Here is a 15,264-nt window from a genome sequence, read left to right as displayed (position 1 = left end):
AGCCTTTGTTGTCTTGGAGATATTGAATAACAAAAATGTCATGCGTTGATATTAGAGATATTAATATCACCTCGTGACAAGTTTTCTATAATAAGAAGGCTGTTTGGAACTGATGATTAAAGCTTATTCTTAGGCTGGAGTGCTTGAAGGTTACTGGATTTAATACACATACTTTGCAATTGTGCAGATGATTGACAACAGGACATTATTAATGTGAATATGGGTATGTTAACATGCAGAGACAGGATACAGCTATGTGCTGACAAACATGTTTCTGCTGCTAAGGAATGGTTTACAGGATGTCAGTGCCGTTTCATCCACAGACTCAACAGTTGTGAAAACAGGAACTAACTGAACTAAAACCAAAGGGCACAGAACATGGTGCTTTCTAGAGTATAGTAATTACTGCTCATCTACATATTTTGCTGACAGCGACATGTACCCATAATGCTGTGCTAAGCAAGTACTCACACTAGATTAAAAAATTTAAGCTGTTGCTAAAATGGAACAATGACGTATGACCATAGTAGAAGTCATGCGTCATGCTCAAAGCTTGAGTAGGTGCACTGAGAGGAGAGTCTGAGAAGCTTTTAGACCAGCAATGGCACACTCCTTTTAATAGGGCAGCACGTAGTGTGTGGTCGAGAGAGAGAGAGAGAGAGAGAGAGAGAGAGAGAGAGAGAGAGGTTGCTGCACTCAGACTGATGTAAGTGAGCCACGAACAAAAACAATTATTCCGTTATAGATAGTAAGCACTAATATCAATAAACACGTGTTAAACATTTTTTAGCATCGTTGTGAACGTAAAAAAGAACGCAAATTAATATTGGTTCCAAATATCGGTTATCGGTCTCCTTCATTGCTAAAAATCTATATCGCTATCGGCTCTGAAAAAGCCATATCGGTTATTCCCTAGCAGTGACCTCATTGTTATATTACAAATTTGAGTTTATTCAAACTACTCGAAATTACTAGTGACATTTACTGTATACTCACTGACCCCAAACCAGAGCACACGTGCACACAGTAACATTATGGCTCGTTTCTAAGGTCAAGTAATCGTAAATTTAAGACTGACTTCATCACGATGAGAATATAATGCAGGAAGATTCCTTTCAAACACACGTCATTCTACATAAGTAAGTATAAGTAATAACTTTTACCTTTTTAGATGTTCCAAAAGATGAAAGGATGTTTTGCTGCCTTTTCACTATTACTAGTTGATGTTATTTAGCCATTAATTGGGGGGGAAAGTAAATTCACAAAGAGTACCGGCATCTTTGAAGGTGAAACATTTGCTTACATGTTACTCAAAGGATGAGTTGACGTAGTGAATCAATCAACATACCTTCTATGTCAATATGACATCTCTGCCTATCCAGTTTGTTTTTTTGTTTTTTTTATTTATCTATTTATGTATTTTTGTTCTGTGGCATGACAGACACTTTGGTGATGTTTGGATCTGCAAGCACTTAAAATGTATATGATTTTCAACCAGATTGTGCAAACTGTGAACGTTTAATTTCCTTTTGTGGCGAGGCGCTCCAGCAGCATTACATCTATGGTAAGTACAGGAGAAACAGATTCCTTTTCATGTGAGCACGTCCGCTGACATCAACAGAATTCTGACTCAAATGCAGAGAGATTTTCCCTTTGCCAAAATATTCCCCAGACTGAATTATGAGGTGTGCAGGATCTACAGCGGCACACATAACAAACCTGTCAAACCTGTGCGCCTGTGTGTTTCACACAAACAATATCGGACCTAATTGCTCAGTCTTTGAATTAATTAACTGACTGGATCAGTGCCACACATGTTTGAAGTCTATTGTACTGTATCGCAGTATCTTTGAGACAAATGGAGAGAGACTGGCTGCCAGCCCTCCGCCAGGTGCAAGTGCTGTATTCTGCTCTGTTGATTAGAGCTGTAGAGGGGGATTGAAGAGCAAAGTCTTCAAAGTAATCTCACAGAAGGCCAAACACCATTTCAAGGTAAACTGACCATAATCACTTTGTTTGAAAAAAATATATACAACTTGTTTTCCACAGGACAAATAGAGGCACTGTGCAGGTTGAAATGTTCTGTGACAAGATGACAAATAGCAAACCTCCTAGAAAAACTACATTTGTGTCATTAGCAAAGTGTTTCTTAATGACTACAGGGCAAATCAAATGTGGAGAGAAAACTGTAGTTTTTAGACAAATGGTTGCACCAAACTCCGACAGAAATATCTGGCTATTTAGCTTCTAAATGTTCCACTTTGTTCATTAACTGTATCAGTCTGCAGTTTCATGCTGCGTAGAGTGGGATTTTAGAATTTTAACACTGAGAAAACTGCCTGCTTTGGTTGACAATGACATTACACAGTCCAAAACAGTAAAGTTGTGGGCTGAACAGCTAAACAACGAGCAGAAACTTGCTACAAAGCTCTGTAAAGACAAGGGGGGCTGCAGATTCAGGGGAATAATCTCTCATCAGTGGTTTGGAGCACATAGGCTATGCAAAGCGTAGTTTTGTTAGAAGACAGTGTTACAGGCTACAATATGCATGGATGTAATAAACATAGTGGAAGCAGTGCAGATCAGGAACTGGAAACAAAACCAGTAATCTGCAAGCTGCCAAGCCCCTGTTGCTGGTGAAACAAAGTAAACGCTGTTTTAGTACGATGCAACCAGACTGCAGAAGTGCTTCTTCTAGACCCCTCAATCCTCAGCACTCTGCCTTAAAAATATGTTTTCATTTTATGACTTATGTGACCCAGTGACGGGCATTAAGAATAACTAAAATAACTTTAGCGAAATAGCCAATCTTCTCTCCGATGGTCTCCTTTACTTATGTAGGTCATACAGAGGCATCAGTATTAAATGAGGACTGTTTCACAACCAGTTAAGAACTCTTTGTAGTCTGTTAAAGCTTACAGATTTCACTATAAATTGTTGACAATCTTAGCAACTAGTAAGACACAACCTGTTGTCTTATGAAACCGTACAAAGATATATAACAGTAATTATTAATATTAATGTTATTATTAGTATGTACCCCAGCTCAGGGTTGACTTGCTGTGGGTGACAGCATGACTCACAAAGCAAAGGACAATGACAGCGACATCAGTGCTCAAGTCAAACAGACGATAAGCTCAGGATTCCCTTGAAACTGGGTCTCAGGAGAATGACTCATGTGGTGCAGAGGGGACACGATGCTACAACAGCACTTTGAATTCTCAAGTTAAAACATACCCTTACACTCGCGCCTTGGTGACCATGCTGCAGTGTATGCTGCAGGGCATGAATGCACCTCCTTTGACACAATGAGATCAGTGTGCTTCGCCCCAATACAACAGAAAAAAGGCGCTCATACTGCTCCGGCACATACAGAGTCCCCATGACTATTGTTAACTTAGTTTGTTTGAGCTGATTTACTTTGCACAGGGATGAGACACTGAAGTGAAGCGATATGAACATTATATGAAATACAATAACAAAACAAGTTTATACCACATACCACCTCTGGCAGTGTGCTGCACACCACCACTGTATTCTCCTCCTCCAAGAAACTAGCTGCAATATGATTAACAGCTGAATGAGCTTGTCTCTCTTGGCAAGTTTAAACTAATAATGAATTTTATGACAAATGCAATAAAAGCTGCCTTTGCTTTGTTTATTCAAGATTTAATAGGTAGGGGAATCTGCTGGTTCAGTAAATGAGCGCATATATTTTGTATTTATAAGATTTTATTTTAATTGTGTTTATGAAGATGATGATCACACTTCTATTCTGAGGTTACCCAGGGTGAGAGTCATGAATCTACTCCACATGCAAGAAAAAACCCTCTCTTGTGTGTATGCATTTAACTACAGGCAATGACAATGGCTGGGGTGCTGATGGGGTCTTGATAATCAAGTTTCTTCTCATTTGAAGTCATGAAGTCATCTGAAGTCATGAAGTCATCTGATGTCATGTTGGTCTATGCTGTCATCTAAATATAGATTATGGTGGTAGCATGGCTCAGATGACAGTGTGGTCTGCCAGATCAATGTGGTAACCCTCATCATGTTGTGAAAATGCCCGCTAAGAATCACTTTGATGACTACGAATGTAATTTGTAAAGGATAGGGTTGATTTAGAGCCTCCTGTGTGTTGCAGAGGAGATATGGATGGACCCTGTTCAAAAATCCCTGTCTAAGATGTGGCTGTTTGGTGCTTGTTGTCTGTCACATTGTTAAAAAGAGACACCAGAGGTTGCTGAAAGGGAGCTTGACAAGGTTGAAATGAGATTGTGAAGCCTCAGACGAAACAACATGGTGGACAAAATGAATGTGTTTTCTTACAATGTATATGTATTTCACTCAGCCAACTCAGATTATTATGTGATTGAAAGAAATGCGTAGAGTTATTTAGCACAAAGGCACAAACCCTGTCACTCCCCACAAAGATATGGCATGATTGGGGAGTGACAATGAAAACTTGCCCCGGTGTATCTTTGATTAGGAGCCTACAGGTGGAAGCTGGGAAACGTGTGGGGCATGTGAAATACTACATGAACAGCAGCAGCAATTGGAGCGATAGCAGGAAGTGATTGCAGCAGTTACAGCAGTTTTGCTCAAATAAACAGAACATGTTCAGCATTGTAAATTAGGAACAGAGCAGAAATCTAACTTTACCAACATTTACCAGTGTGTGGTACTTATGCATTTCAATTTCAGCCAATTCCAATAAATATTCAAGTCTTTCTGTTGGTTTAATGCCCTTTTATTGTTTTTGTAGAATATATAGCCAACTTGATGACCTTTAAAGAAAAACTGGAAGGTTGACAATACAATATGGTTGAAAAAACTAACAGAATTGTACAGGTAGCTGTCCAGCAAAACAATTATGACACAGTTTAAAGCACTGTCTATGTTCCTGCAGTCTTGCATAGAGAGATATTTTTCCACACTGCTCTGTGAGTACTCTGGAGTAAAGGTTTGGCTGCACCAATTCCCCTCCTGGTAGAGGAGAAATAATGCTCTGGCTTGTTTGCATTTCAATTGTCACACTGTCGAAGATGCAGCACCGGTGCCCCTGCAAATAAGTGTCTTGTTTTGCATAATGGGAGGCCTGCCATTAAAACGAATAAATCCCAGCGAAAGAAAAGGTAACTGCTGCTTACTTGTTTAGTTTGGTACTGTTAGTGACCAGGTTAGTGTTCAGCTAATCTGCCATTTTCAGCGTGTCGGTTACTAGCTTAGAGGTTGTTGTTGTTTCCTGTATGGGCGAGGATTCTCAAAACAGTAACGCACGGATAGCAGAAGGAAGTGGGTGATGCTGCCTGAAAGGGGTGCCCACTGGCAGGTTTTTATCCCCACAGTCTACATCCGGTAAGTCAAACTAATGATAAAGCCTCGCTAAATTTGATCAGAAATGTGTTTGCTACAAACATAATAAGAATGCTCATCAAAAGCTCAATTAACAGGAAAAACACCCAGTCTTGAATGAGAATTGTGAGGTTCTGAGAAGGAGGTGTAATCTCTCTCTTGGGTTTGTAGATAAAAGTCTGTGCGACTGTTCTAGATCAGATCAGATCTTGATCAGACTCAAGCCGAGCAGAGTGACAAACATGAACTGAGCACAGCTGTGATTCATTTCAAAACTCAGACAGTAGTGACTCAATACAAGGATTGTTAGAAGAGAGTGCTTCACAGCAGCATCTCTTTCACGTCACTCAGGCTGCCCGAGGCTGTGTTGCCAGCATGATCCTGACCCCGATTAGCAGCAGGAATATGGATATATGGTTGGATAATACTACATTTCATTTATACGCCCAAAATACACTCAATCAAGACAAACTCTAAATCCGAGCTCTGTACATGAAGCAGTGTACATTTAACAGAACAGAGCTACGTCAAACCAAACTCTCACATTTCATCACAAAGATTAAGTTGTTGTTGTTTTTTACATTGATAGTTACAGTAGACATGTTACAAGTCCCATTCAGTAACAGAAAACAGATTTGAGCCAATCACCTACCAAATAGACATAGTACTGCATTTCTCTGTCTGTCAGCAGGAGGACAGAGGAAACCCAAGTTTTATTTGTTGACCACAATGTTGAACTGATTAAATGCTGCATTCTGTGAAATGGTCCCCATACATCCTCCCTCAGACAAAGCTGCTATAGCGATTGCCTGGGGTGAAAGTAAGCACCAAAGTCACCCGGGACAGTTTCACAGTAAAGTATTCCACATTGAGATTAGCAGAAACTGCAGTGTCATCCGATGAGCCTGAGATGACTCAGCAGAGCTAGACTGAGTAATATTTGCTAATAAAGCACAAATGTGCTTGCTGCGGGAGGGGGGGGGGGGTTGCGTGGATGTAGGATTTGCCACTCAAGATAAAGCAAAGAGTACTAGAAATTAAAAATCTCAAAGGGTTGTTATAACTCTCTGATCTACAGGGCACAGAGTTATGCCTTGAAGACACAGCAAGTAGGGGTACAACTCCAAAGAACGATTCTGTCCCTTGTTTTCTCAGAATGGTATTTAATGTAGTTAAGCCCAAACCATCTGTCCCTGTTTGCAAATGCTCGTCCGTTCTACCTGACACATGTCTTCTATTTATTTCAAACCACCATCAAACAAAAGGACTTGAGATGAATACACTCACTGTCATCTTATCAGCTTTATCAATATTTTGTTCACTTAAGCTGAGATCTGATTAACAAACATTTGGATGCCGAATTTGCTCTGAAAGCCTCATCAAAGTAATCCAATCTCTGAGTAAGTGACCTGTAATCCATCCTAAAGAATCTTTGGGGAAGCACAGGGTAGGTAATGGCTTTATGAGATCAACCATGAGGCCAGAGTACTTCTAAGTCGTTACAGGAGTCTTCTGCAACGCGGATCAGAGACCCTGGCATGCCAAGAGGGAAAAGAAACGCAGACATCTCAAAACATTTGACTCAAAGCCATATAGCAAGATAAATATTTACCCAGTTCAAACGGATATAGTACAGAAACCATCAGCATCTACTGTAATATGCATGCAGCGAGCTAGATGATGTGAACATTAATTCCCTTTCGCTCTATGACTATAACTATGGCTACAGTACGCATGCTACGCCAGCTTATGTCGATCCATCCTTACATCTCTCCCCGCCACTCTCTCTCACACATAATCAGAGACACAAACACAAGTCAGGAAGGGGCTCTGGTCGGTTTACGTGAGACCTAACACCGCAACTGCAGTTTGCCAGTTTGCACACACACACACACACACACACACACACACACACACACACACACACACACACACACACACACACACACACACACCCTTCTGATCCCACTTAGAAAGGAACGCAGACTAGTGTGAGTATGTTTGTGTGTGTGTGTGTGTGTGTGTGTGTGTGTGTGTGTGTGTGTGTGTGTGACCTTTCATCTCAAAGGCATCTCAAACACACTCACAGACATAATTTGTGTACTCTGAGGGCAGCTAAGGCGAGTGTATGTTGTAACCGTCCCATTTTAAAGAGTTCGGAATAAAAAGGGACGCTAGATTTAATATTGCACTTCAACCAAGTTAAGGGGAGTCACAAGATTTTAAAACAACACTCAGGGTGCATATAGACAGCGGGCGGGTGCCTGTGCTGTAGCTGCTGACCAGCAGTGTGATGTCCTGTATGTACGTATGTTACGGCATCGTCAGAGCACAACGCTGAATCAACAGCCATCCATGTTCAGGAGACAACCTTGGCTCTCTGATTCGGCCGTTGTCTTGTTGACATCAGAAACAATGGAGGCGGCAGTGAAACTGCTCACTGTCTGACTGGACCTCAAGGGTCTGTCAGACAGTGAGGCTACAATGCTCACAGCAAAGACATCTGGCTGTATGAGAGATAAACCAAAGTATTGATTACGGTGTTAGATAAAAAGTCAGTAGTTCATAAAGACCATGGATGTCTGCACCAAACTGTAAGGCATCCATCCTCAACAGCTGTTGAGGCATTTCACTGTGAACCACCATATCAACCAGCTGGTGGGACTGCATGAAATGTCAGGGGATCACCAAAGTCTTTAGGATACATCCTTTGTGGAACACAAATATCTGTAACAAATGTCATGGCTATACATCCAAAAGTTGTTGAGAGATTTCAGTCTGGTGGACTGACATCACCAGAGTCTTGCTGCTAGCATATCTAAAGACTATGGCTGTATGGAGAACCATTTTTTGAGGCTACAAAACGTCTGTGAGGATAGAAGGGGGAAGTTAACATCCACTGTCTATTATAGAGCATCATATGTGGAACACAAACATTCCCTCATGAAGATTGGGAGCATTTGTTTTCTGCCCACAGATACAGTTCTGTGCGCTTGTATCACGCCATAGACGGCCTCCATTTCTCAGTCATTATCAGTCTTTAGCCTCTTTTCTATGCAGCTGATGCGACGTCTCTTTCCTCTTCAAAACCCTTACGCCCCCAAAGCATTCAAATACTGATTTTGACAATGATTACTATGGCAACAGTAGAAGCTTCAACAATCAGGGTCAGCTACTACTAAAAAGAAAGGCCAACTTAAAGTGGCAATCTCAAAGAATTTCGGAAGCGACAATTGCAGGTGTATTTTTGGACCTCGTTGCTTCCCAGAGATCCAGTGTTGCCTGTGTGACGTCAGTCAGTTGGCAGTTGGCAGCTTTGCCACGCCTCCATAACAACACCACATGAAAGCAGAAAGGGAATGATGTCTTCTGAGACTGTATTTATAACACAATTTACTGAATAAAACATGGTTGCTATAAAAGTAACGTTATGTACATACATATTCATTATCTAACTTATTCCGGTCATTATGATGCAAACCACCTGCTCTCTCTGGCCAACCAAACACTGCTGGGTCAACGCGTCACTTACTGTGCACCACTTGTGATATTATCCAGAAAAGTTGCCATCGACACCCAGTGTAATTCTCTGGTATTACAGCAAATGCAAGGGCTTTCATCAGTGGGCTATAGGCTCAATCATCATTGTGTTACCTCATTCGGCGATAGATAGTGACTTAACATATATTTATTTACAAGAAAATCTTCGAAATGATTACTTTAAAGTATAAGAGGTTCAGATATTCTGACTTTCAGCCCGTAGTGTGCGTCAAGCTCTAAAAACACTGGATCCCAACTGGATCTTTTCATTAAACACTTCCTGCGTGGTAGATGCTCACATCTTTCAAAATCCACAGTGTGAGTCCAGACCATATATTATGTAGTCTCCAAGGCCAGGCTAACGCTGCTTACATCATATGGGGCTTTTCTCTCAGACTTAACAAAGCTCCCTCTAGAGCTCCAGAGGACATTAAACAACAGCTTTTACAGGCTGTGTAGTACTCTGACCATCTAGTTAACTGACCTTCATGTGTTTATGGAGTGTTTTTCAAGTGTTTACGTGTTAATGTATTAATGCAGTTCCCCTTTAATACTTGGGTTATGTTAAAGTCTAGTTCCACAAAATGTGCAGAGAATAGCTATGGACAAGGATAGATGTCGTTTCAACTTTCATTTTTCACTCACATGTTTTAAATATTAATGCAGGCAAGTGTGGTATCTGTTTCATGCACACACAGTAGACTCAAGCTCTGTCCCCATTGCATAGTATTCATTATAGCATTGCTATGCCTGTTTGCCTGTGTAGCACATTCACACTGGAGCACACTTAAAAAATGCTTGCATAAAATCACTTGAATTTTGAGTAAAATGTCGACAGACACTGTGGAGCCGAAATACAGCCCACAGTGTAAATGTAGGACCTACTAATGGATGTAAAAATGTGCAAAAAGCTCTGGAGACACATGATACAATCAAGTATTCAAATAATAAATCCTTGGAAACATTGTAACGGCTTTAAGTGACATTTTCAAACTGGCGGTAGAGTGTCAAGCTTTAGGTGTTGCACGAATTATATAATTTCATTCAAATACAAATCTGCAAGGTAAGTAATTTTCTTGTATACTGAGGGGGATTATGTCGACATTAGCACATAGTGTATATTTGAACGTCTTAACTTACAGTATAGGCCAGTAGGAAACTGGGACATGGAGCCAGACCTTTAGAGGCAAGAAATCCATAAGACGAAAGGTTTACTCTATCCAGCTGACCACTCCCAGTCGACCTCATCAAGTGGTTACCGGCCAAAGCCAATTAGTCTGATGACACTCAGGAACACCATCCATTAGCATCACAGGCTGCTGCTGTATACAGTTTACCACTGATTAATTGTACTCTTCGACTCAGACTTGACTTTGACCCTCCACCATGAAAGACAGCAATTTAATCAATTGATTAGCTCCTTGATTAATATGTTAAGATGTGTATTGAAGCCTCTCTTGATAGTAACCTGAAAACATTTACTTAAAAGTCTGTTTGTTGTAAACCAAGCACTTTAATTTATATGGATTTAGTGAAACATGAGACAGGCCAAGCTAAAACAGTTTTCATCTATTACATAATTTTTTAAAGGATTGGGCCAAACTTCAAATAAACTATACACACACACCACAGATCTGTATCACTACTATCACCGCTGTCTTCAGTGGGAAAGAATACAATCAGCATTCATTCCTAGTAGTCAAGGATATTTATCCACTCCAGCTATGGTCGGCAGTGATGGAAAAATGAAACGAGGGGTCAACACACTAGTTTTTGTTCCTTGACCGCTGCAATGCTATGACCCCTGTTGAACTTGTGGACATTGGCGCATAAATCCTACTTCAATTCAAGCAGCGCTCAAATGTCATTCAGCATTGACTTTAAAAGAGAGACTGTAGGAAATGATATTTGAAGATTAACCACTGTAACATTATCACTTGCCTCCATGTTGCTTTCTTTTCTACCTTCTACTGAACGTGACACACCAATAAAACAGAAAGGGAAATTCGTCTACAGACAATGGCAAAAGAGCCCATCAACCATTTTTTTGCAGTTTTACACATCTTTAAAAACCTGCATAAATTAAATGCATACCGGTGTAAAAATGGTATTCCAGTCAAGTGGGTGTGTATTTGAGCTTTGGTCCAGGTGGCCTCTAGGATGCATTAATGATACCAGTCAACCACAACAGAAACAATTCAACTGCTGTGGGGCACTTAATGTTTATTTCTTAGAAAACATTTGCACCAGAACCAATGATAAATATCTTATGACACAACTAAACTGTTTAGACAGTTACGGTGAGCTGCTCAACATCAGGCAGCAACGCATCAAAACACATAACCATTGTTTCAATAGCATTTCAATGAGCACAAGCATAGTTAGGACCTGCTACACACTGAAGTATTGCCGTTTAAATTTTGTTGACACAATAACTACGGTGAATGTAACAAAGATGTCTGAAAAACTAGAACTTTGCAAACTAATTTAATCAATTTTTACCCTTCTTTTTAAAAATGTGTCATGAGAGTGACATTAAAGGTACAGCATACAAATAAGGGAAAAAGCATGTGAGAAGAGGAGGAAAAGAAAGGAGAGATAAAAAAGAAAAAACAATGCTTAATTCTTGATGGAGCCATCAAGAGAAAACAGCCGCTGTAATCTGCAGAGTAAACAACAGGGCCATTGATTGAATATATGAGATGTGTGTTTGTTTAAGTCTGCGTCCATGATGGTGTATAATGTTAATTTTGTTGATAAGCATGTAGGTGTGAGGAGTGCTGAGTGCTGAGCTGAAAGACATAAGAGATAATATTCAGCCTGAGATGCCTCAATGTTTGTTAACATCCAGAATCAATGGCTCTGTGCTTTTCCTCACAGGCTTCTCTCAAAAAGAGCAAATCAATTAACTGTTAGTACTTGGAACAATATTTCCTGCAGTCAATTTGATTACGTTCGAAGGTGTTTACTATATTGTGTCAGTATAGTATGTTTGATTTGCACACAACATTTTATAACACTGCAAAACTCCTTCATGTGGGTGTAAACGTGTCAAATAAACCTACAGCCACTGCCATCAAGCACACCATTTCAATCATGAAGCACATCAAATCAATTTCAACAGTTACCTGACTTTCAAAATTACATCCAACAAACTGCTACACTTTCCCATTTCACCGGTCTAATGATTTGCTTGACATACATTTCAACTTTGTTAGCTTAACAAGCAATTCTAAAAGAACCTGATTTAGTCTAGCAAACTAAATATTCAGCTATTACAAGGTGATTTCAGAGGTAATGGTGTGGAACAAGTGCTTATATTATCAACATAATTAGAAACATGCTGGAGTAAATGAGGTCAAAGGTTCAGAAACCTGCAGAGTTTTGCATATCTTGTTGTCAGCAACATGTATGTGCTCTTTAATTATTCAAGTTTACGTCAGCTCATTCTTATTTTTGCTAATTAAAGACAAAATGTTATGCAATGGTTGTTAAACTCGACAGATAAGTACTAAAGTCAAACACCAAATTAGGATTATTAATTAGAATTAGCAGAACATCGCAACTGTTTTAAATATGGGTACCTTTCTGGATGCACGTACATGTGCACGGAGGCCGTTTTTTCTTCAATCTCATTTTTGCTCCATCTGGACAAATTGAAATAAAAACTACATTATGAAAACAAACAAACAAACTTGTGCGTGTGCCAAACAAACTGTCCGTTAACAGTGACTGCAAATATGGGTCAGTGTCATTATCAGAAGCGACCAAAAAGGGGCTGAAGCAGAACGAGGTCAGATAGGACTGCTTTTTTAGTGGCCACTCTGCCAAGCCACTGCAAATGCAGAAAAAGAAAAAAAATGCTCGACCCACATGCCAAATCTCTGCCTCCATGTCACGCCAGCATACACAGCACCTTCCTGGCTGCTGATAGAGAAGCTTCTACAGTGCAGTGAAGATCACACCTATTGTGAATTACATACAAAACACAGTGACAACCATGGTGGAGTGGTTATATGCCAGTATGTGCTAAAGGCTGGCACTGGAGCCTTACAGCTACCTGGGATCTGGGAAACACTGTTTACAGGATCCTGCCCACAGTTCCTATGTGTTTATTGTACTTGATTATAGAGATTGTCGTCTCTGACTCTGCTTCTTCTCACTTTGCTGTAAACAACTTGTGCTTCCAGAGTATGACAAAAAGTCTTGGCACACTGCAGCTCACTTCACAGCAGAAAAAAAAAAGTTGGCATCATAATGTTGTCTATAACATTATTGGGAAATTTGACCTAGATAGATAGTCACGATTCTGACACTTGCCAAATGAAACTAATGTTATTAGACTTCAAGGTTCCCGAGGCTATATTTTAGAAATAAGACTACATGTGTGATATGGGAAAGTTAACTCACAACACTGATTTAGATTTAGGGCCAAATGTAAAAGAATTGGCATGAATTATTACGACGCTCAAAGAAATACTCATACCTAAAATGCTGATTTTAAGTATTTTAATAACATGTAGATTTTCCCACCTAGTTGTATTACATGAGTTTAATGTGAAGTCTTACATTTAATGCAAAGTTTTTCTATCATGTTGAGTCAATGTGAAAATATTAAAAAACTTAAGGTGCATTCAGACCGAGCATGAGGCAAATTTGTCTCGTCTAGATAACATAGAGTCAATGCAAACACACAAATATATGCGTCTATTTGCGGCGGGCAACATTTGAAAATATTGTTCTTTCAGCGGAAAACTGTCATGTGTCCCGGGCTTTGCCGAATAGGGCCGGATGGAGAGGAGAGGGACAGCTGTGTCTGAACTGCCCAGAGCTGTGCAGCTTTCTAGGAGAGGGTCGGTTGCAGAGCCCGACTGTCTGGACGATTTTATATCAGATTCTGCTCTGATCTGGAGCTGTTTACCGACAGCAGAAAAACTCAGAGATGACTTTTTATTAACTTTTGGGATTAAAAAGGTGGATTTATCTTCACTCCTGCTTATCAACCTGACTGCAGCAGTGATCCATGGATGTGACCTCCAGTGTCAGGTGATTACTGTGTTGACTGCTGACTGGAGTTGGAGGGGAAATTTACTTTATTTTATGAAAGTTCAGAGAGGAAAAAGAAGAGAGACAACAGGAGTCTCGTGTGATTGATTATTATGAGGCGCGTCCTTCAGCGAAAGCCAAGATGCAGATTTGCAATGTATACATAAACCTTATATGTTTGTTTAATCATTACATCTAAAGTGAATGTGAACTTCTAAACATAATGTGTTTTCAAGTGTTTATTTTTCAAGTATATTACATAAAAGTCATACATTTCAAAAGGGTCATTCTATCTCCTGTAATGAATCACACATCCAGTTATATAATTTATGCACATTGACTCAACATGGTAAAAATCTTTGCATTAAATGTGACCCTTGATATTGAACTTATGTACTAGAACTAGGTGGAAATTTAAAAAAATGTTAATATCCTATTTAATGAGTAGAATAGGAGCAGGAAATAGGATGATGAAAAAAAAACAGCTCTGATTTATGAAGTTCAACTTCACACACACAGACAATTTAACACCCAACCTGGTGCTTAACAAGATCACCCAGAAAACCTGAGGGAGAAATATTAAAAGCTTCATTCTGGGGCTTTAACAGTACTGATAATGGATAGATGTGGAGGTATATAAGGTTTTGACCCCTTCTTATGATGATAAATTGCAATCATTTCATATATAGCACTTCAGCTTTTCATGCATTTTTGAGTCACACTCTCACATTACATTAAGCACAGCATAGAGGAGCAATCTCTCGTAGTTACACCGACCTTACTGCTGCAGCCTTGTTGTTGGAGACGCCTGTAGGAACGGCCCATAGACGGCCATTTTTCTCTCGCTGCTGCCATAGCAACCAGCTCAAAAAAAGCAGCCTGACCTGATGTTAATATGATTTGACAGGCAAGAATGTGCATGTGTGTATGTGTGGGCGGGTGTTTCATTGAGAGTATATACTTTTCCCGTGCGTGCATGTTCTCAGCTACACTATGTGTTTCCTTGTGCATGCGTGTCCGTGTTTGTACGTAAAGCTCATTAACTCCTCAATGTGCTGTTGCTATGCTTCTTAGCAGAGACTTAAACAAAAATGAGACTGGAGACAGCCCTTAGTCCCCGCACTCTTCGACAAGGTTATATGGTTTGTACGTGTGTGAGACTTAAATTAATCTCTGCTCTCAAAGAAAAACTTACGACTGCAATTTAGAACATTTTCATGTTTTTTAATTGAGCAAATTTTATCCAGTCCCAAAGCCTGACATGACCCGAATACATCTGTGGGGGGTTGATATGGATGTTGATCAATAATGACCCCCAACCCA

At 39.9% G+C, this 15,264-nt stretch overlaps 1 protein-coding gene across 2 annotated transcripts in view; it reads right to left on the bottom strand.

Annotated features, from left to right (window-relative positions):
• thsd7ab (thrombospondin, type I, domain containing 7Ab) overlaps positions 1-15,264 on the bottom strand; it is a 186,512-nt gene that overhangs the window by 154,726 nt on the left and 16,522 nt on the right. Inside the window, exon 1 of one of the 2 annotated variants that reach the window (XR_014622947.1) lies at positions 12,480-12,542. The exons of the other annotated variant lie outside the window; for it this stretch is intronic. The gene's annotated coding sequence lies outside the window, so the exon portion shown is untranslated. Of the gene's footprint in view, positions 1-12,479; positions 12,543-15,264 lie in introns of those variants that run through there. 2 annotated transcript variants of the gene reach the window in all.

Source organism: Pagrus pagrus, assembly GCF_965226575.1.
Source record: "Pagrus pagrus genome assembly, chromosome: 7".
NCBI classification, from domain to species: Eukaryota; Metazoa; Chordata; class Actinopteri; order Spariformes; family Sparidae; genus Pagrus; species Pagrus pagrus.
Note: the sequence above shows the minus strand (reverse complement) of the source record. Positions and strands in the feature narration are given on the sequence as shown.